The sequence below is a fragment of the Mangifera indica genome, chromosome 14, assembly GCF_011075055.1.
Source record: "Mangifera indica cultivar Alphonso chromosome 14, CATAS_Mindica_2.1, whole genome shotgun sequence".
Taxonomy (NCBI): Eukaryota; Viridiplantae; Streptophyta; class Magnoliopsida; order Sapindales; family Anacardiaceae; genus Mangifera; species Mangifera indica.
Genome location: NC_058150.1, coordinates 12,742,979 through 12,764,173, shown reverse-complemented (window position 1 = coordinate 12,764,173; position 21,195 = coordinate 12,742,979). Strand labels below are relative to the sequence as shown.

Sequence of the window (21,195 nt, the reverse complement as noted above, 5' to 3'; positions counted from 1 at the left end):
TTGACGGGGGATTAGATACAAATGCGTCTCCCTGCCGTGCTAAAGATTCGATCACCTGTGCGTTTTCAATTAAATAAAAAGGAAAAAATTGCAAGTGTTATTCCTCATAGGTTAATATAAAATCATATAAACTATTCCTAATACAACATTAAGGAAGAACCTGCCCATGTTGTAGATCTGTTCCATGGACAATGAAAGATGCAAGTGCTGCTCCTCCTTGATGTGTTGCAGATTCAATTTTCTTCACATATTTAATAGAAGGAAGAAACTATGTCACTTCAGATCGGACAAAGCAGGAATGAAAGCATTAACATCATAGTATGATTCCTTATAATTAAGTAAATTAACCACTTCATTATTTTCTAGAACTAAAACAAAAAAAAAATAGTTAATTTATTTGACATGATTTCAATTAAATATTTACTCTTACTCTTGGAATATATAATTAAATAAAATAGAAAACCAAAACAACAAGAGCATTTTTTTGATGATAAAAAGTTCTAATTCTCAACAATGAATTTTTACCTGAATTTGTACTTGAAGAGATTGAAGGTAGCTCATGATTTCACAAAGGATTCCAACATTTTCAGGGCTCAAATTGTTTTTGCACCATGCAATTAAATTTTGCAAACACTTGATTCCCTCACTGATTTTCATCTTGCCCACCTACGCACATGATAAATTACACACACATCAGAGAGATATAATTTTGTATGAATGAGAAATTTAACAAACACGTACTTGAAAATTAAAACAAGCATCAGATCCAGCTGCTATTGGGTCCATTTCTTTCCTCACAAATGATGCTAATTGATTTCGAGGAAATTAATTAAATTACCCCAAAATCAAGGCACTAAAACGAAATTACCCCTGGATTTCACTGTTAAACAAAAATGCCCTAAATTTTGGAAGGGACGAAAATGCCCCTTAGAGAGGAAATGGGCGTTAACCACGTGCATTCGGCCAAACACACGAAAACAGAATTTTCGAATTCGCGTTTCCTGCACTCGACAACGTCGATTTTCTCTTGTGATTTTTATGACGTTTCCGGCAACAAAGATGGACAAAAAGGTTAGTAAAACAACCCTTGTCATCTCTTTATGCATTTTGGTTGATGATTTGAGCGATTTGATGTGAAATTAACCAGTTTAGCGTTAGGGTTCCGATTTGGTATGATTGACAAAAATGCTTGATTCCTTTGTGATTTGGATGAATATTTTTAGGGCTTTTGTGTTATATTAGGTATAGATTTGATTGTTGTTGAAATGGAGTTTGAAAAACGAAATTTGGAGGGTGAAATGTGGCCACACGAATTCGACGGTCACCACGCGAATGGCGAAGTGACCACACGAATTCGTGTGGTGAGAATTATTGAAGACGGGGTTGTTTTTGCACTTTTCAAACTTCATAGACTACACGTAATCGTGTGGTTGGGGGTGAAACTGTGCGTTTTCATCGTGTGGTGGGGCATAATCAAAATTGGAAAACTTTCTGGACTCGCATAATTATGGTCAACCCTCCGAATTCGTGCGATTGACGCGCGAATTCGCGTGGTTGGGGCAAATTGTTGTTTTTTATAGTTATCCAGCATGCGTTTCCCGTGGTTGGAATCAGGGGGATAAAATCAATTATATTAAATTTTAGGGCTTTTTTAATATTTTTCATACGGGATCAAATTAAAATTTATCCAGCTTAAGGTATTTTGACGTGTAGAATTCGAATTTGATATCTGTTTTTTCGAATAAAGTCTCTATGTATAGAATTGAATAATTGATTTCCTAAAATTTATATAAATTTAATATAATTGTAATTTAATTTTCATATAGGGAGTTGTACAAAAGAGAAAAAGGGACGAAAGTAGAGATGAACTACGATTTCCTCTCGAAAAACACTTCAAGGCTCAAGTTACTACACGTGGATATAAAGATGTGGGAGCCGTGATGAAAAAATTATTAACAGAGAGGCAATTATAAATGTTTCAACATACTTGTTTCGAACACTTCCTAGACTTGAAGAATAGTCGATTTAGTGGGGTTCTAATACATTCCTTCATCCTTCAAGCAATAAATAAGGTGACCTCGGGAGAGGAGTTATGGTTTTAGGTTAATGATGTGGATGTTAGATTCAGTGCATATGAGTTTGCTATTATGATAGGCTTTTGATTCAGTCATCTGGTAGATATCGACCTCTACATTCCATCAAAGGCCACAGATCGGATCCTCCAGACATATTTTCATGGGTGTAAATCAGTTACATATACTGATCTGAGCCGTGTTTTCTAGCAGAGACCGTGGGGGGAGGATGACACTGATGCAGTAAAGTTAGCACTATTGTTTTATCTTCACATGGGGTTGTTAGGGAGTGACTTGAGGAAAACAATTCCCCAGAAGATATTACAATTAGTTGATCATCTTGATAGGTTTAATGCATACCCGTGGGGAGTACGAGTATGACAGATGACATATTGCTCTATATGCAATAACATCTCCCGAATTTCTATGGATTCTGGCCCTAAAAAGAAAAATGAAAACCAGCTTAAACAGTATGACATCATGGAATTTTCACTAGCGTTTTTGGTAATTATGGTATTTATTAATTCAAACAAAAAATTAGTGTCTAAAATAAAATTAGTTTAATATGATTGTAAATATATACAATAACCGATTTATATTGATATTGTAGTTTTGAATTTATGAGACGCTGGACTCGTTATTTCGATGGGTAGATATGTCACCGATTGTAGGAGCCCCCCAGATGTTGAGATGGCACACAAAGGACATTCCAGGATGGGATTCTATCTCAGTTATTTTCACTGGAGATACAGTAAGTACTAATTTATTAAGCATTAACATATACTTTGGATATAACAATAATGAATATTGAAAATAAATATTTTGTAGGATGATGTTAATTTTCCATTAGATTTATTTCCGATTGAGAGAGATACGGAGTGGTATGAGGATATCGTCTGATATACAGGGTCGGATAGTCGATCTTTTTCGGCGTTAGGAGATGCACCATCGAGTCCTCGTGACGTTAGTTCTCCGATCGTTGCTCCTCCTCTTGTTGATGCTCGTGTTCAGCCCCCTCTCACGTGCCCGATAAGTGACCCTATCGAGGAGCTTATATCACCGAATCTCATGCCTAGGCCCCCTACCACCAAGCACATATCACCGAATCCCGTGCCTAAGCCCCCTACCACCAAGCACATATCACCAGATCTCGTGCCTATGCCCCCTACCACTGAGCAGATATCAGATGATTCTCTTGTCATTGGACCAGATTTCTCCATTCATCACTTCGATGTTGCATTGGTTCGATGGGGAAATCTTATCTTAGCTTGACTTACTGGGTTAGAGGCTAGGATGGAAGATAAGTTTAGTCGCATTGAGGGTAGGATGACCCTTATAGAGGATAGATTGAGTCGTATAGTGGATACGATGACTCGTACGGAGGCCGAACGCTCTCATCACCATATAGATACTGTCGGACAGGTAAAAAAGTTAATACTTTACAAGATATTTCATCTATTTATATACGCAATCATTTGTAACCTTATAATAATTGTACATGCTATTATAGTCTTTTCGGGATGATGGTGACAGACTATCGACAGGGGCTCTTACATTCCTGTCTCTACCTGTTATCGATATGAGTGCTAACTGTTTCGAGTGTTTTAAGAATGTTACTTTTGAAATAAATTTTAATATGTTAAAATTATTACAGCGTCAATTGTTTGATGAGGGACCATCCCGAGAAGATCAGATATTGACTCTTGATATATCATCGCATGAGGTCTTCTTGATGGCACCTTCTACGATGGTTCAGGTAATTGTAACGTCCTTTTGAAATAAATGTTATATTTGGATTCTTTGATTCTACATCTAATTATCCCATTAACTATAACTCCTCGATTAATCAATATTAATTGTTAATACTGATACAGGATATCGGCGACGATAGATCACTTCACATGAGGTCTTCTCCGTCTACACCTTTTGTGATTATTCTGATTAATATAACATGGATATACAATATTATATGTCATTTACACATATACAGTATGATTTTCTCTAAACTTGTTTTTATCAATATTGTGCCAGCGGCCTGACGTTTCTGCAGCTGCACCGATTGTGGATCCCATTGTGACGTCTATTTTGACATTAAAGGTAGGTATATTGTATAATGAATACTTTGTTGTTTTTTTGTTCAATAGTTGTGAGCTTCATATATCTGACTACAACAGTAACATGTATGCAAGGAATCTATGATAACTGAAATTTTTTACAAGTGCATGTACGTTCTGTCAGGTCAACCAGAGCATCATATTGGCCACTACCAAGGACCTGGTATCGATCAAATGTTATCAGACGCACCTCCAAGTTTGAAGACTTTCTTACACATTTTGCGATCTTATCTTCAACCCAAGGTGTGACTAGGCTAGTACAAACATCTGTAAATCATATAAATATAAACACATTTGATTAGTAATCAAATATAAGTTTAGTAACACGCAATTATAACATATTATAATATTGAATATGAACTTACTGACATGATTTCTTCTTTCATAAAACCATCGCTGCAATGTATCTTTGATAAACTCGATCAACATCGTAATAGGTAAACCTCGAGCGTGTCTGCCAAAACATTAAACGACTCAACAATATTGGTAGTCATTACATTGTACTTATGCCCTGGAAAATATACTCGTGCCCATCGCTCGAAACCAACCTCGCACAGGTATGCAGCTGCCTCAGGGTTCATACGTGTTAGTGACTTCATTACTTGCTGGAATTCAAACTCTATGTATACCTTAGCTGCTTTCTAATACATCCATGCGACTTTAGCATTCTTCTTGTACTTGGACCGCATATTACAATGGAGGTGGTGACAACAATAACTGTGGTGCACACTAGGGAATACTTCAGCCATTGTAGAAAATATGCTGACATGTCGATCTGAAATGATGGCTAAATGAGGTACCTCATCAATACAATCCCTCAACTTTGTTAAAAACCAGCACCATGTGTCATGATCTTCCTTGGGACCAATCCCAAAAGCAACTGGATATATCTTATTATTCTCATCCAATGCAACAGCAATAAATAGTTGACCTAAATATCTACCCTTTAAGAAAGCAGCATCAATACAAATAACCGGTCGAATATGTTGTTGAAATACACGGATACTACAATCAAATATCATGCAAAAGTATTTAAATCGATCGTGCTCATCCGTTAATGTATGTGTCACCGTCCCCGGATTACAACGTTCTGAATTTGGTTCTCAAAATTTGTCCCAAAGCTCGGGCACCTGCTTGCTTATGATTAGATAATATCTTATCTCTGCAACATGAGTGACAGTTATCCATACGACGTAATTCAAAGCTATCACTTTGTCCCACCCTAATTGCCAGTGCACGTCATTTACATTCTTCATTGCAACATTTAATCACCCATCTAATCGCGTCGGATTTGGCCACAAAAAATTGATATCCCCTACGAAGTGTGTCTTGATGTATCACATCAATGACATGTTGTTTACTAGGAAATAATGTACCAACTTTTGGAGAATTAGTATCGGTCGATGCTTTAGAGTTTCTAGATGTAGATGGTTGATCAAGAAAATGTGGTAACCAATGAAATACATCAGTACAAACATTCCCACCGACAAGATTTGTTTCTGGAAAATAACTTGTACCTCCAATATCGTTATTAACATAGGTCTTCTCTTAAACCTCTAGTTCTTCAATCTGAATATCATGTACAACCTTTCCATTAAATTCACTTCACTTTGGAAAAGTTGTTTCGTCCCCATTAAGAAATTCTTCTGCGCGATACAATGCATCAACATTAACTTAATTTATATATGCAAAATTTTCCACTAAGAATTATTGTTTGGGATTGATGTAGATATTTTGAATCTCTTCTACACAAATAGTTTGATTTTCTGGATAACTGTTTGGCTCACTATCTTGAAAATCTTCATCTCCTTGTTGATCCTCATAACTATCATCAGTAACTGTAGTTATAACAAAAACTGGAACACATTCTTTGAAGAGGTTAGATAGACCATTAAGAACCTCAACATCTTCATCATTCAAAATTTCTACCAGAACACCGTCGTCGAGATGCCTCGGTTTCATGTTTAACTGAATGTTAAATATCCATCGATCTATATTACACTTGTCGCTCACTATTTCGATTAATTCTTCGAATGATGTGTGTTCTAGAATTTTAATCAATTTCCTATTACCTCCAACATATTTTATAACATTGTCACTATTTTCTATCCAATTTCCCCTATATCTAATTAAAGCATATTCAACCATTTAGATTAATCCTACAATAAAATATATAATTAACATAAATAATACGACTAAAAATACTATTTACAGATGTCTATTGCATAACTATATATATTCCATAATTCAATTATATATTGTGACTACTTAAATATATCATGTTTTGGTATTACCCTTTAAAAAATAATAATTTAATTTAAAAGGGTAGTTTTGATATTTAAGGGGATATTTGAGGCATTTTCGTTTAAATACTTTAATATAAGGATATTTTTGCTTAAATCCCAAAATTTAGGGGTAAATTTGTATATTGCCCAAATAAAATATATAATCAACATAAATAATACGACTGAAAGTACTATTTATAGATGTCTATTACACAATTATACATATTCCATAATTTAATTTGACAGAATAATATTATTAAATATAACCTACTAATTTTTATTATTTTACTTATTACACACAACTATAATTTATTATATAAAATATCACATATAATTACATTATTAATAAAATAATAATGATTAAAGTAATATCATGTTATCTTATACTACTATAATATTTAAAACATAACCTATCTAATTTTTATTATTTTACATATTACACACAACTATAATTTATTATATAAAATATCACATATAATTGTATTATTAATAAAATAATAACGATTGAAGTAATGACGGGGATAAATACCTCGCAATGACAAACTTTTCTCTTCACGTCTAAAATCTTGAACACGAACTTATTTTCTCTCTTCAAAAATCTCTCTCAGATATGTTAAAAATGAAAGAAAATATGTGGTTTATATAGAAATAGAGGAAATGTAGTTTTGGTATTATTTTGGAGCATTTTTGTTTAAGTACTTTAGATTAAGGGTATTTTTGTTAAAACCCAACGTTAGGGGTAAATTTGTTTATTATCCTTAAATAAAATAGCAATTTAAATTAAAAAGGTAGTTTTGATATTTAAGGAGATATTTGAGATATTTTCGTTTAAACACTTTAATTTAAGGGTATTTTTCTTTAACCCCAAAATTTAGGGTAAATCTTTTGTTACCCTGATAAAGAGGGTATTTATTTTAATTTCCCTTATTTCGATATGAATCAGTGAAAAACCGAGAGCTGCCCTTGCGTGTATATTGAGAAATTAGAATCAGTGACTGGCTGCCAACAAGTCAAAAGGAGTGGTGGTGGTTGGATTTTGTACTACAAATTTTCTTTCCACCGACAAGCAAATTAAAATTAAATTAATACTTAAATTTATATGAAAAAGTAGAGTAATTGACTAAAGTTTTTAATAAATTACAAACCATTTTTGCTTACATCTATGCCTGGAATATTTAACGTCAGCATGACACGTCCATGGTTCTAGAGTATTGAAGAAGGTTTGGTTTGAATTGTAAACAAAATAAGAATTGCCATAGAGATAAATTGGGCTGCCAGAGATATTTTTTAGATCTTATATTTAAATTTAATATTTAAATATAAAATCCAAATTGTATTTAATCAAAATGTATGATCATGTGTATTTGCAGAGTATCGGGTTTAACTTCCACCAATTACAAAAATTTTTTTAAAAAATTCCTTTTCTTACAATAGGGTCTGCCAGTATGGGATAGTGCAAGCCCTGAAGTGCAAAAGTTCTACTCTAATCTTTTGATCAAATTGAATCGGTTAATTCAATTTAAGTTTAATTTTGAGTCTATCTTAATCAATTTAAATTTAAATACTTAGATTAATTTAAATTTATTTTATTTATGAATATAAATTTAATCTTTTATTCAAATCTTGATAAATTTAAATTTATTTTATTTATAAAAGCAAATTTAATATTTGATCAACCTCAAATTAAAGTTTAGAGTACCTACGAAGGAAACCAACCCTACTTGAAAGAGCGTAAAATTTTCATTTTAGCCACATCATTTTTGGAAGTGTTAAGGTGTGGCTTTATTGGCGTCAGCCTTGCTTTATTCTGTATTATTATTTTGCTTTTGTCCCACTAACAACTAAATTAAAATTGAAATAAAACTTTAAAATTAACGCGTTTGTGTTACTTTTCCACGCTTCCACAGTTGACGCGTCATGGGTCCACACGTTTGGCACCTTTCCACAAGTTGTCAGTATTGTGGTACTTTTCCACAATTAGCGCGTTATAGTCCACACGTTTATTACTGTTCCACAGGCAACCAAATTAAAAGAGCTTAAATTTTAATCAAAATTCAAAAATATATTTATAATGAATAAAAAACTTAAATATTTATTTATAAATTAATTTTTGTTAACAATAAAAGTATTATTTTAATAATATTATTAAAAAATATATAATTTTATCTCATTCTCTCTCTTTAAATTTTAAAAATTGTTTTTGCCTCGTATATCAACTTTAAAAAATTACTATTTTCTCTTTAGGATTTGAAATTTTTAAGGTTTCTTCTTTAGCTATCAGAGTCTGCTTTCCTCACTTATCTTTTATCGATGACCGAAGAAGAAGGAAGGACAACCACTCATCTTTCGTTTGACGCTCAAATGGCTGCCCATTTATCACATTCAGATGACACTCGAGGAACATTGCACGATTTGTTGATCTCAACCACAATACTCGATTCAACAACAATGATGACGGGAGGATGTCAAATGACTACGAGAGATGTTGGGATGACGATGATAGAAGCTCAAACGATGCTAAGGAGACAAATCGACCGAAGTTGTACTATTTATACTATTATAATATAGTGTAAAAAAGAATTATAATCTGATAAAAATGAAGTAAATGGATTATAACTGATTAATATACAAGAATCAAATTATATATTATATTTTTTTTAACAAGAGGTACTATTATTCTGCTTCAAATTAGTAAATATGTGTATTATTTACGTTTCTGTATTATTTGCATATTAAACACGTTCAAAAGAATTTTTAAACTCAAAACATATTAAACATGTATTTTATGTCCTTCCTATATTAAACACGAATTATACATCATATTTTATGTTTACTATATTTTTTGAATTTTTAGTTAAACTTAAAGTACGAAATTATCCTTATGATTTTTAATTATTTACAAAAATGCCACTACCATTCAAAAAAACTCAATAATGTTTTTTTTTTAAATTCCCAACCCTAATTTTGCATTTTTCTCTCCTATGGCTTGTACAAAGATTCGCTCTGTCTGAATCTGAAATCTAAATTGATTAATTTGTTTACTTTTTCCAACTAACTAGTACATTACTTATTGTACAAAAAATTTTAATTATGTATTATATTATATTAAGTCTAATAGTTACTTAAATCTTTTACATTGAAATTGTTATATTGATTTTCAATAGGAGATTCGTGAAAAGTACTAAAATTATAATAATATTGTCGTATTTTTATAAATGTATTATTAATAATATGTCATATTAAACTTAGATATAGATGTTCTATACTTTTTTCGTATATAAATTTAAGGAGCTTTTTTTATAAACACATTTTTCATTATTCGTCGTATTATACCTATATAATTAGTGTACAATTTTTTTCTCCTGAAACATTGATATATATATATATGGCCAAAGGACTTTTTCCACCTAAAGTATCCTATTTTCTCAAGGTTTCATCTCTTAATTATAAAAGTCTTAAATACCTACCTATGAGGGGTTAAATCTATTAGTTTTAAAAGCATAATTGTTTTTTTTTTATAATATTAAAAACAAATTAAAATTTAATTTTCTTTTCCCTTCCAAAATCCTAAAAACTAAAAGTTTGTCTTATAAACTAAATTTTAAAAAATGATATTTCCCCCTTTAGGGTTTAGTTTTTAATCTTTGTTGCCAAATTAGACACCATAGTCGATGATGAAGAGTCTCTGATGCATCACTATACTCCAACGGTCTCTCTCCCCTCTTTCAAAATGTCAACCGATGAAGATATAATCTAGAAAGACGAAGACGAAGACAAGATCTCATCTTTGTTTGAAAAGACTATCGTCTTCTCACACAACTTCTTTTGGGAAGATGATCATTTTCCTAAACAAAGACGAGATCTTCATCTTCGTCTAGGAAGATGAAGAGTTTCGTCTTCTTGATGAAGCTTTTCATATCCTCGATTTCATTTGACGTTAATCAGGTATTCAGTTGAGAGGAGAAAGATCGTTGAAGGGAGATAAAACTTTAGGGCAGAAAGACAACTGACAATGGTGTCAGAGTTTGAAAACTAAACCTTAAGGGGGGAAATATTATTTTTTAAAACTTGGTTTAGGAGGAAAATGATTAGTTTTTAGGGTTAGGAGGGGAAAAAGAAATAAAATTTTACGAGGTTAGAGTTCTGTTAATTTTAACCCTCCATGAGTGGATAAATAAGATTTTTAAAGTTAAATGATGATAACTGAGATAAGAGGATACTTTAGATGGGAAATAGTTCTTTGGCCTACGTGTGTGTGTGTGTGTGTGTTTATTTATTTATGCTACATAGCCAGACTAACTGATCAATCTATTACCTAAAATAATTATATTTTTTATTTATTACAAAGTAGAATAATTTAATTTGTTGTCTGGTGTAATTGGGTCAATAAGCAAGTGCATTTGGTCCAACTTATAATTCGGTCAATGGAGTATCCAAAGTCGGATGGACTTAATTAGATCATAAAACAATATAATATATAAAAGAGAATGACATTTAATTATTAATGTCTATGTAGTCTTTGAGCTTTGGAGATGATAATCGGAAAAAGTAAGGTAGTCTGGGTTGGAGTTTAATCATCTCATGTTCTTCACTCGGTATGTTCTACAACGTTGTATGCATGTAACCATGTGAATTTAACCCAAGATAGATATACAAATTTATAAATTAATAAAATTTCAATGAGAACAGGCCAATCATGTTAGATAAAATGACAAAAAGAGTGTTTAATTCAGATAATATTTTATCATAAAAAATATAAAATTATCAAAAAAATGAATTACTTGAGAGGCTACTGTGTATAAATTATTAAAATTAACATATATAATATACAATAATTATTGTGATTTGTTGAAACTTGTTAGGCATAAAAAATATTAAGATATTATTTTATTTAAACACTGTTAAAAAATCATCAAGTATAAATAAATATTATATTTGATTATTTTATATATTTTATAAAATATTCCTTATGTTAATAATATATTAGAATTTTGTTTATGTTAAAAAAATTTAAAATTAATTAATTAAATTATTTTTTTCAAAATGTTTTCTTATTATAAATATGCATACATACATACATATTTATTTATGTATTTTAAATATTAACTATGTTACCTTTAATTTAATTAAAAATGAAAATATTTTTATTCTAAAATTTTAGCAAAGATAAAATTATAAGAAAACTTTTTAATATAAAAAATAGAGATAATAATCAAATTATTTTTTATATTGCCTATCACTTCATTATGATAATAGAAAATTGTCAAAAAATTTTATTATTTAATAAACAAAATAATAATATAATAATAGATAACTGAAATAATTAAAATTACGCCAAATCATATCCCCTTTAAAAGAATATTTGACAAATTCACAAAAGCTTTTCCAATCTTAATCCTTTCCTAGAATCTGAATTGAAAAAAAAAAAAAACTCTGATAGTTTGTATAATTAATTTGTCCATTTATAAATTAATTATGCAAACTATTCTTTAAAAACTAATATTAATGTGACAAATTGATGTTGCAGGCATATTATTTGCTCTAATTAGTTAAAAGATTAAATTACATTTTTTCACGCAAATAATAATTTAAGTAATATTATATGTATATATTTTTATATATAAATATATACGTATATAAATATATCATTATATGATTGAGAGTTACTTTATCATTAATTTAAAAATTCTCTAATCATATTATAATATATTTATGTGTGTATATATTTATATATTAAAAATAATATACACAGTTTTATTGTAATAATTTCCCACTTGAAATCAAATTTTATCAAGGAAAAAAATTTTGACATGATGTTAGAGATAGAAAATTTTCTTATCTTATCTTTTCTTCTATTTATTCATACTCTTTTTCTTATCTTCTTCCTCTATTTCTTCCATCTTCTCTTGCCTTCCACAGCGAATTCCTCCTTGTGGACTGCTGTGACTAGGGTTGGACTCAGTTTACATATATTTGAACTCATAAAAGTTAAGCTCGAACTTAGTTCAAATTTGGCTTAATTCACTTTTCGTTATTAAAACGACGTCGTTTTAATATATATTAATCAAAATGATGTTGTTTTGTATCAAAATTTTTAATTAAAAAATTTGGTGAATAGCTCGAGCTCGTATAAGACTGACTCGTTTCAGATTTATTTGAATTGAGTTCGAGCTCAAACTCGAATAGACTCGATTCGAATCAACCCTAGCTGTGACAATGCTCCTTCTCTTTTGTTCCACGTTCTTTCTTATTTTCTTCCTCTTTTATTTTTTCCATCTTCTCCCATCTTTTAACTACAATTGAATTTGTAATGAGTAATACTATGCATACAAATAAACTATAAAAAATTATTCATATAACCTGATGTAGTAGCATTTAGTTGAAAAATTTTAAAGTAAAAGAAAAAATAAGTAATTATACCACTTAATCACAAATTGTTACCTCATTTTATAAAAAAATTTGTATAATTTATTTGTATTCATAGTTTTATTTATATATAAATTAGTGATGATGGTAGTAATGGTAGTGAAATCTTACTTCTTAGGTGGATATGAAAATGACTATTTTGACCTTTTACTATAAATTTTCATTAACGACGTTATAATTTAAATGAAAAGTGTGATATTATGTATCAAAAGTGAAAAAATAAAAACACCTCTGAAAAGTAATTTAAGTAATAAAAGAAAAAACTCAATACATAAAAAAAAATATGAGTTTAAATTTTTTTAATAATATATTAAAATTATATTTTTAATTTATTTAATTTAATAATTATACTATCAATCACCACTAAATCTAGAAATGTAATTCATTCAAATGAAATTCCTTGTCTTAAAAAAAATATGCATAGGAAAATGTTGTTGAATCAAAGCTCGCATAAGAACATGTAATTCGCTCTATTTAACTGTTTCATTTCACTAGTTTCCAAGCAATCTTAACTTCATATAACAAGCTTCGTAAAGCTTGCAAAACAGATCCATTAGCCTACGATCCTGCTAGCTTAGGTTCGTATTGTCCTAGGCGGTTTGGCTCGGATTAGGCCTTAGGGACAAGCCGATATGAGTTCTGACAATAGGTGCTCGTAGATAGAGGGTCCACTTTCAAGGGCCCATAGTGCATTTGGGGGATAGGTGTAATATTTTATGTTTAGGGGTTTAATGAAAGCTTTTTTGTAACATATTAAGGTGATAGTTAGAATAAATATACTGGGTTAAATAAATATAAAAATGCTAAATATTCAAAAATGGTATATAATTTTGTAAATTTGAAAAAACATCACAAATAAAACAAATTTATTTAATAGAAAATGGTAGGATTATAGCAAAACTAATAACATTTTGAGATATATATGTATATATATATATATAGACACACAAAAGGTTATCTCTCATTTAAAAAATATAATTATACTTTGTAGTGCAAAACACTTTTCAAGCAATGCATTATCCGATATGGAATGGTCAAGGCAACTTGAACTGAAGATGGTGTGGTTGTTGTAGGGATTAGGGATGACAATTTGAGTCCGATTTTAGAGATTTTGACCCTCTCTAACCCTAACAAAGAGGAGATTTTTCGATAGAAATGGAGAAAGGGACAGGGATGGGGATGAAAAATCTCCGCAATCGAGGATGGGTCAACGATGGGGATACATGTGTCCCCTCCTCTCCCCGCCCTGCCCCTCCCCTTCCCCTCCCCACCCCCATCCCCATCCCCATCCCCATCCCCATCCCTTTATATTAATATATTTATTTAAAATACTAATACATTTTTTATAGTTTTAAATTATTTATGTTTTTCAAATTTATTTAAATTTTTGTTGTATATATTAAAATAGTTAATATATTATATTTGTGATATTTAAAATAATGAGTTAATTTTAATTTAATTTAATATATTTATATTGTATTTATAAGATAAAAAATAAATTTTTTTTACAGGTAGAAGGGGATTTTTTCTCGCAGGGATGAAAAGGGGATGAGGAGAACATTTTTTTTAGCGGAGAGAGAACGAGAAATCATTTTCATCTCCATAATGAGGACGGAGATTGAAATCCCCTACAGGGACGGGGATGGGGATTGAGATCCCCTAATCCCCATCCCTGCCCTTCCCTGTTGCCATCCCTAGTAGGGATACTAGCTTCAGTTTGATGTTTTAGGTTTGCGGATGTCTGGCTTACCTCTAATATCCTCTACCATGTCAGCATATTGCCACATTAGACATACAATTTTTTTTTTAACATTTTACACCCAAATGAATATTCACACAAAACCTAATTACAAAATCTAAAATTCAAATAAGACAAATCAACACGCCCCTTCGTCTATCCCCATGCTACCTTCACCACCGTCAACCATCGCTTTCTGAAACCACTGTCAGTCGTCGCTTTCTAAAACCACAAACGCTCTAGTTCCAATGGTTTCAAAGGGGAAAACTTTTGTTGTAATTAATAGTAAACCCTCTTTCTGATTCACAAATAGCAATTAATCTGTGATTATATATGCCCAAACTGATTAGTCTTTTGTTGATTATTTTTAATCTTCAATGATTCTTTTGTGAGATAATTTTTTTGCGCACTAAAACAAATATATTTTATTGAATGGCTTGTGAGTTTGATTTCACCTAAGTCAACTATTCTGAGTTTGATTGCATTGTCATTTGATCCTTTCCAAAAATAATTGAAATTTTGAATAATCCTGTTTGTTAACTTCAATTTTGAGTTAGTTGTTTGCCTTGCAGTGACGTCTTTTCTACAAGTGCACTTAGTGGTTTTGTTGGTTGCTGTTGCCTTGCCTAGGGCATTATTTTTTCTACATGTGTTGTATCGTTTTTGGTTGGCTGCTGTGATGGTCTTTTTTTGCTACTGTTGTTGAGTCTTGGTGTTGTGTCCTTCTCTGTTTTTTATTTTTGTTTCAACTCAGTAACTTGTTGCTTACTAGGTCGGAAATGGTGGGCTTTGTGTTCTATTGTATGCATCTCCTTGGGTCTTGGCAGTTTTGGCTGCCTTCTGGGGGGAATAATTGAAATTTTGAGTAATTTGTTTGCTGACATTTCATTATTTCTTGAGTTAATGTCATAATTTATTGCACTTTGATATCATATTGATATATTCTGATAATTTAGGTATTTTGGTACATAATTGGTTGCCTCTGAGGGGTTTGTTTGAGTTGGTTTCAAGAGTCTTGTTGTATGGAGTACTTTTGGGTTCTGGTAAAATGATGTGTATTTCTTTGATACAGTTTGTTATCTTGTTCCCTTTCTTGCTTTGTGTAGATAGTTAACAAGATGAGTTTAGGATGTTTCATTTCTGTGTACAAAATATATATATATTTCAAATTTATAGCTCGCTTACTGCTTGTCAAAAATAATGTGTATTTATCCAAGTCAAACATATAGGAAACTGCATAAATTATTACCGCTTGGTGTTCATTTTTTGTATTTAGTATTTAGTTCATGGCTAGAAGGCGTGTACACCACTTGCTTGATGTCTATATATGTTATTTTTTTGTGATTGTTTGTGGACTTGAGTTGTGTGTATGTGAATCATGAGACACCCCTTTTTTGTGAACGTAGGTTGCAGGCGCTGTTGTGATCTTTGAGGTGCAAAGAAATTCTAGATCAGAGGCAAGAAAGGAAGAAATGCGTGTAAACAAGAGGTGGAGGTAACATATGTTAATTTTTCTTTCTATATTTTATGGTGTTCTTTCGTCTCTTGTGGAAATCTTGACTTGTTATATGTGTCCTTCAGTGTGAGGCTAGTGACAGCAATTCCTTGCTAAATTTCTTAAACGCTGTGTCACCAAATTCTTTAACAAAAATTATACCCCATGATCTAGCAAACTTAGAATGGGGAAAAAGAATTTAATTATTAGTTGGGCACACAAGAATTTATAGAAATATTCAGTTTAGGGCTCTTATTCATAATTTGTTTTTCAAGTTTTTTAACTTGATAAAAACTTTATGCAGAAAATTCAATGTTTTTCCGTAGGATATCATTGTAGAGAATTTGTCTAATGTTACGCCATTAGGGTTAATGAAGCAAAGGAAAAATGGAGGGCTATCCGATTTTAAGGGTGAAACAATTTAATTAGTAGTTGTTTTCAATGGGGATCACTCTTTAAACAGATTCTTGAATGAGATGGGTAAAAAGAGACAATAAATAAAGCTCATGAATATGTTAAAGAAGTTATTTTGTGACTTATAAGAACAAGCAAGGAGACCATCAAATTGGGAGTAGATGAAAATGTTATAAATCTGCAAAGTGGAATGCTTTTGTTTATCACAAAATGTAGAATGATGTTTATTTATATTTGTAATGTGAAATGCAATAGTATTTAGGGAATCAGTTTTGATGGAGCTACTTTGTTGCTTTTGACATTGTTATTTTAAATGGCTGCATATGCAACCGAATTTGTTATGTCAATTTCGTGTCTTCTGTAAGAGTTTCAACAACAATGCCTACATAGAGAATAATAAATGGGTTTGATTATGCAAACCTGATATACTTAAATACAAATCTTTGAACTTCAAATGTTGAAATTATTGTTATATCTTGTATAATAACTTATGCAATTGAATTTAAATCTTCTTTTATGTGACAACCATGGAGAGTATTTTCATATGTTTTACATAGTTGGCAGCGTAGAAGAATTGGCTGTAAGATTAACGAAACTAAGCTAAAAACTCACAAAAACTGCTAATAAATTTACAAATCAAAGCATACAATATGACTCCAAATATTTTATCATATGTTAAATTCATCACATCATCACCTTGAAAATTAACATGCTTCCACTGATAATGTTAAATGAATCAAAATATACAAAAAAGCTTTTAAATTCTATATATGTATATATTTTTGCAACATAATCCATAAAAGAAAGCCTTTAAATTCTATATATCAAGCCTTTAAATATTTTTGAATTGCTGAAACATCTCCAATACCAAGTTGTGGTATCTTCACTTTTTCAATGTAGTTCCTACAATCTTTTTGTAGGAACAAGAAATTCTCAGCACCACCTATTTCAACTAATAAGGCATCGAAATTTTTATTCGGTCTAATCTCAGCCTTGTCATTCACTTCAAACTTCCTTTTTACAAACGAATGTATTATTCAATGGCTCTTAAAGTATCTACTCTTGGTAGGAGTATTAAGTTCATGGTTATGATCCAATACAACTGAACATCTTGTCCCTTTACTATTGAAATGTATACTTGCACGAATTCAAGCTTTACAACCAGTTTTTGTCACTGGATGCATTTTAAAAGCATTCTTGTAGTTACTTCTAAACTTTTCATGACAAGAACAAGCCAACGCCACTATTTCATATCTCCATCATCTCTTTTTGTTGTAGATGGTATAATAGCTTTAAAATCCTTCTTATTCCCATACTTTTTATAGTCTTAGACAAGATTATCTAATGTATCAAAAACCATTCCTGGCTTAGGCTCCAATTCCTCTTCTAAACTTTTTGTATTGTCTATTGTTTCAAAATGATTAACCTAGTTCATTGATATTAAACTAGTTAAAATTAGAATAAAATAATACTATGAAAAATATTGAAACAATATTTGAAAAAAATTATGTTCATATTGATAAATAAAAATATAATTATAAAAAAATAAAAATACCTCTACAACATTTAAATGAGAACAAACATTCTCAGATTGTGATTGAATGTACTTTTCCATCTTTAAAACTCTAATGCAACACCAACACCAAGTTTAAAGTTAGTTAATGAAGAGTAACTAAATCTAACAATTGTTTGATTTTCTTCTCATAACATAACATATTGCATAATCATTCAATCAATGCAAAATTTATATATTGATGATAAATAAATCTAAACTTTTATTATTTAAATACAAGTGCAAACGAATATACAAACTTGTACAAATGTTGAAAACTAATTTTTTTATTAAAGACAAAATGTCCACTTGCATTATGTACAAGAATCTAGATTTAAAAGATTAACATACGATTTTGACATCAATTTAACGACATCCTGTTATTAATCTCAACTCGAATAACATACCATAACACACTCGAATAACACGCTTGAATTCTAAACTAGACTCGGACTTGGTTTTTTTATTAAAATGATTACAATTTTGCAAGATCTACAGAGTGCTTAAAAAAAATCACATTATTAAATACTCACCAATCTTGAACCACACATAAATGTTATTTTACATCAAAATTGAAACATAAACAATCATATATGTCATTAAAATATTTTAACCAAACAAAATACTAATAACAAGTCTTAAAGTAATGATAGATATTGTTCAAACAAATCAATTGAAAAGTGTAATCTAATTATAATTTCAAAATGCTGAAAAACCAATTGATGATTGAGCACATTGAACCAATTATAAGAGAACACATTGAAGACACAATTACATTCAAGTTTTGGCACATCAAACCAATTATAGATCATGTGAGTTAATTTATACGTACACAATTACATACTGAAATTATAATTTTCTGCATAAAGTTTTTATATAATTAGACATATTGAAGACACAATGACATTGAAGACAATGTCTTATTGTGTCTGTATTATAATTGGTTTTGAAACTAATTGATAAGGGTCTACTTAACCATTTATAAAACTCTCATATCTTAACTAGTTATTCTCTCTTTATTAGCAATAAATTCTATACTAAAATACCTAAATTATCATAATATGTCAATAAGATGTCAAAGTACAATAAATTATGACATTAACTCAAAAATTACTGATTTATCAACAAATAAAATTCAACCTAACAAACAGGATTACTCAAAATTTCAATTATTTCCCTTAGAGGATAGCCAAAATTACTGAGGCCCAAGGAGATGCATACAGTAGAACACAAAGCCCACTAATTCCTACCCGGTAAACAGCAAGTTACTGAGTTGAAAAAAATAAAAAACAAAGGAGGACACAACACCCAGACTCAACAATAGTAGCCAACCAAAAACCATCATAGCACATCTGTAGAAAAAATAACGCCCAAGGCAGGGCAGCAGTAGCCAACAAAAAGCCACCCAGCACACTTGCAGAAAAGATGTTCCCGCAAGGTAAACATCAAACTCAAAATTCCAGTTAACAAATAGGATTATTCAAAATTTCAATTATTTTTGGACAGGATCAAATGACAAAGCAATCAAATTCAGAATAATTGACTTAGGTGAAATCAAACTCACAAGTCCTTCGATAAAACATATTTGTTTTAGTGCTCAAAAAAATTAACTCACAAAAGAATCATTGAAGATAAAAAATAATCAACAAAAGACTAATCCATCTGGGTACATATAGTCACAGAAATTTTGCTATTTGTGAATTAGAAAGAGGGCTTAGTATTAATTATAGCACAAGTTTTACATTTTGTAATTAGCTTTTGAGTGAATATTCATTTGGGTGTAAAATGTAAAAATAATAATAATAATAATAATAATAATAATAAATTGCATGTCTGATGTGGCAGAGGTGACATCTACCACATCAGATGCTACATTAGTGGGTACCAGTCTGGGTACGCATAGCATTTTTGCTGTATTAATGGCATTATAATTTGGATGAAAAGTACGATTTTATGACATCAAGGTGGAAAAATGTCTTTCGACCAAAACTTGTGTAGGAAACGGTGATTCACTGTATTTAAATATTTCATTTCACTAGTTTCCAAGCAGTCTTAACTTCATATTGTAAGCTTTATAAAGCTTTAAAAACAGGTCGATTAGCCTATGAACCTGCTTGCTTAGGTTCATATTGTCTTATGCAGTTAGGTCTGGATTGGGCCTCTGGGACAAGCTAATATGAGTTCTAATAAAAGGTGCTCGTTGATAGAGGATCCACTCCCAAAGTCCCATAGTGTATCTAGGGGATAGATGTAAGAATTTTATGTCAAGGGGTTTAAAGAAATTTTTTTTGTAACATATTCAGGTGATAATTAGAATAAATAGACTGAATTAAATAAATCTAAAAATCTAAAAAAAATTGCATTCTAAAAAAAACTCCATTTAAACCTAGTTATTAAAACTCTCTAAATACTGGTATAGTAAAAACTGAATAATAATAACTATAGCAAAAACACTACAATATTGTGTGACTGTCTTCCCAAATCCAAGTGAATAATAAAATTCATAGAGCTGTCAAAAGAAAGGAAAACTAGTCAAGAAGAGAAAAAATATATAAAAATTAGAAGAAAATAAACTATTATCTTGTCATTATTAAACAACTAAAATGAAATAAAAATTTCTTACCATAGAAAATTTGAGGCAAAAAATGAAAGACTGCAAACTGAAATATAAAAAAAGGAAAAAATAAAAATAAATAAAAATTTTATTGAGACATTGTTAAATACCATAAATGAAATAAAAATCCTTTTTATAGGAAAGAGAAGAGAAATTAAAAAGACATTTATTTGTTTGGAGTTTTAAATCTCTTTGTCACTAGGTCAATGGAGAGTGGAAAAGTATGAAGAAGATGAAAATTTGAAAAAAGATTATTCAAAATATGAGTTAGGAAATCATTTTATTATTTTGCAAAAAAAAAACTACTGTAGTAATTTTTTAACAAGTAAATAATTTACTAAATTTAAGATTATGTTAATTTTATAAATAGAATTTTAATACTAGTAATTAAAAAACAGTAAATAAAATAAAACTCTAAACTCAAGTTATATTTATAGTTAAAATTTAAAACCAAACAAAATAAATTATTAAAATTTGAATAATAT

General features: G+C 30.2%; 1 protein-coding gene and 1 long non-coding RNA gene across 4 annotated transcripts in view; one reads left to right on the top strand and one right to left on the bottom strand.

Moving 5' to 3' along the window:
* LOC123196219 (zinc finger BED domain-containing protein RICESLEEPER 1-like) overlaps positions 1 to 21,195 on the bottom strand; it is an 80,184-nt gene that overhangs the window by 5,911 nt on the left and 53,078 nt on the right. Inside the window, exon 1 of one of the 3 annotated variants that reach the window (XM_044610155.1) lies at positions 161 to 355. The exons of the other annotated variants lie outside the window; for them this stretch is intronic. The gene's annotated coding sequence lies outside the window, so the exon portion shown is untranslated. Of the gene's footprint in view, positions 1 to 160; positions 356 to 21,195 lie in introns of those variants that run through there. 3 annotated transcript variants of the gene reach the window in all.
* Positions 14,673 to 16,339, top strand: LOC123196223. The gene is made up of 2 exons (XR_006497643.1): positions 14,673 to 14,920; positions 16,042 to 16,339. It is a non-coding gene; the product is annotated as an uncharacterized LOC123196223 (long non-coding RNA).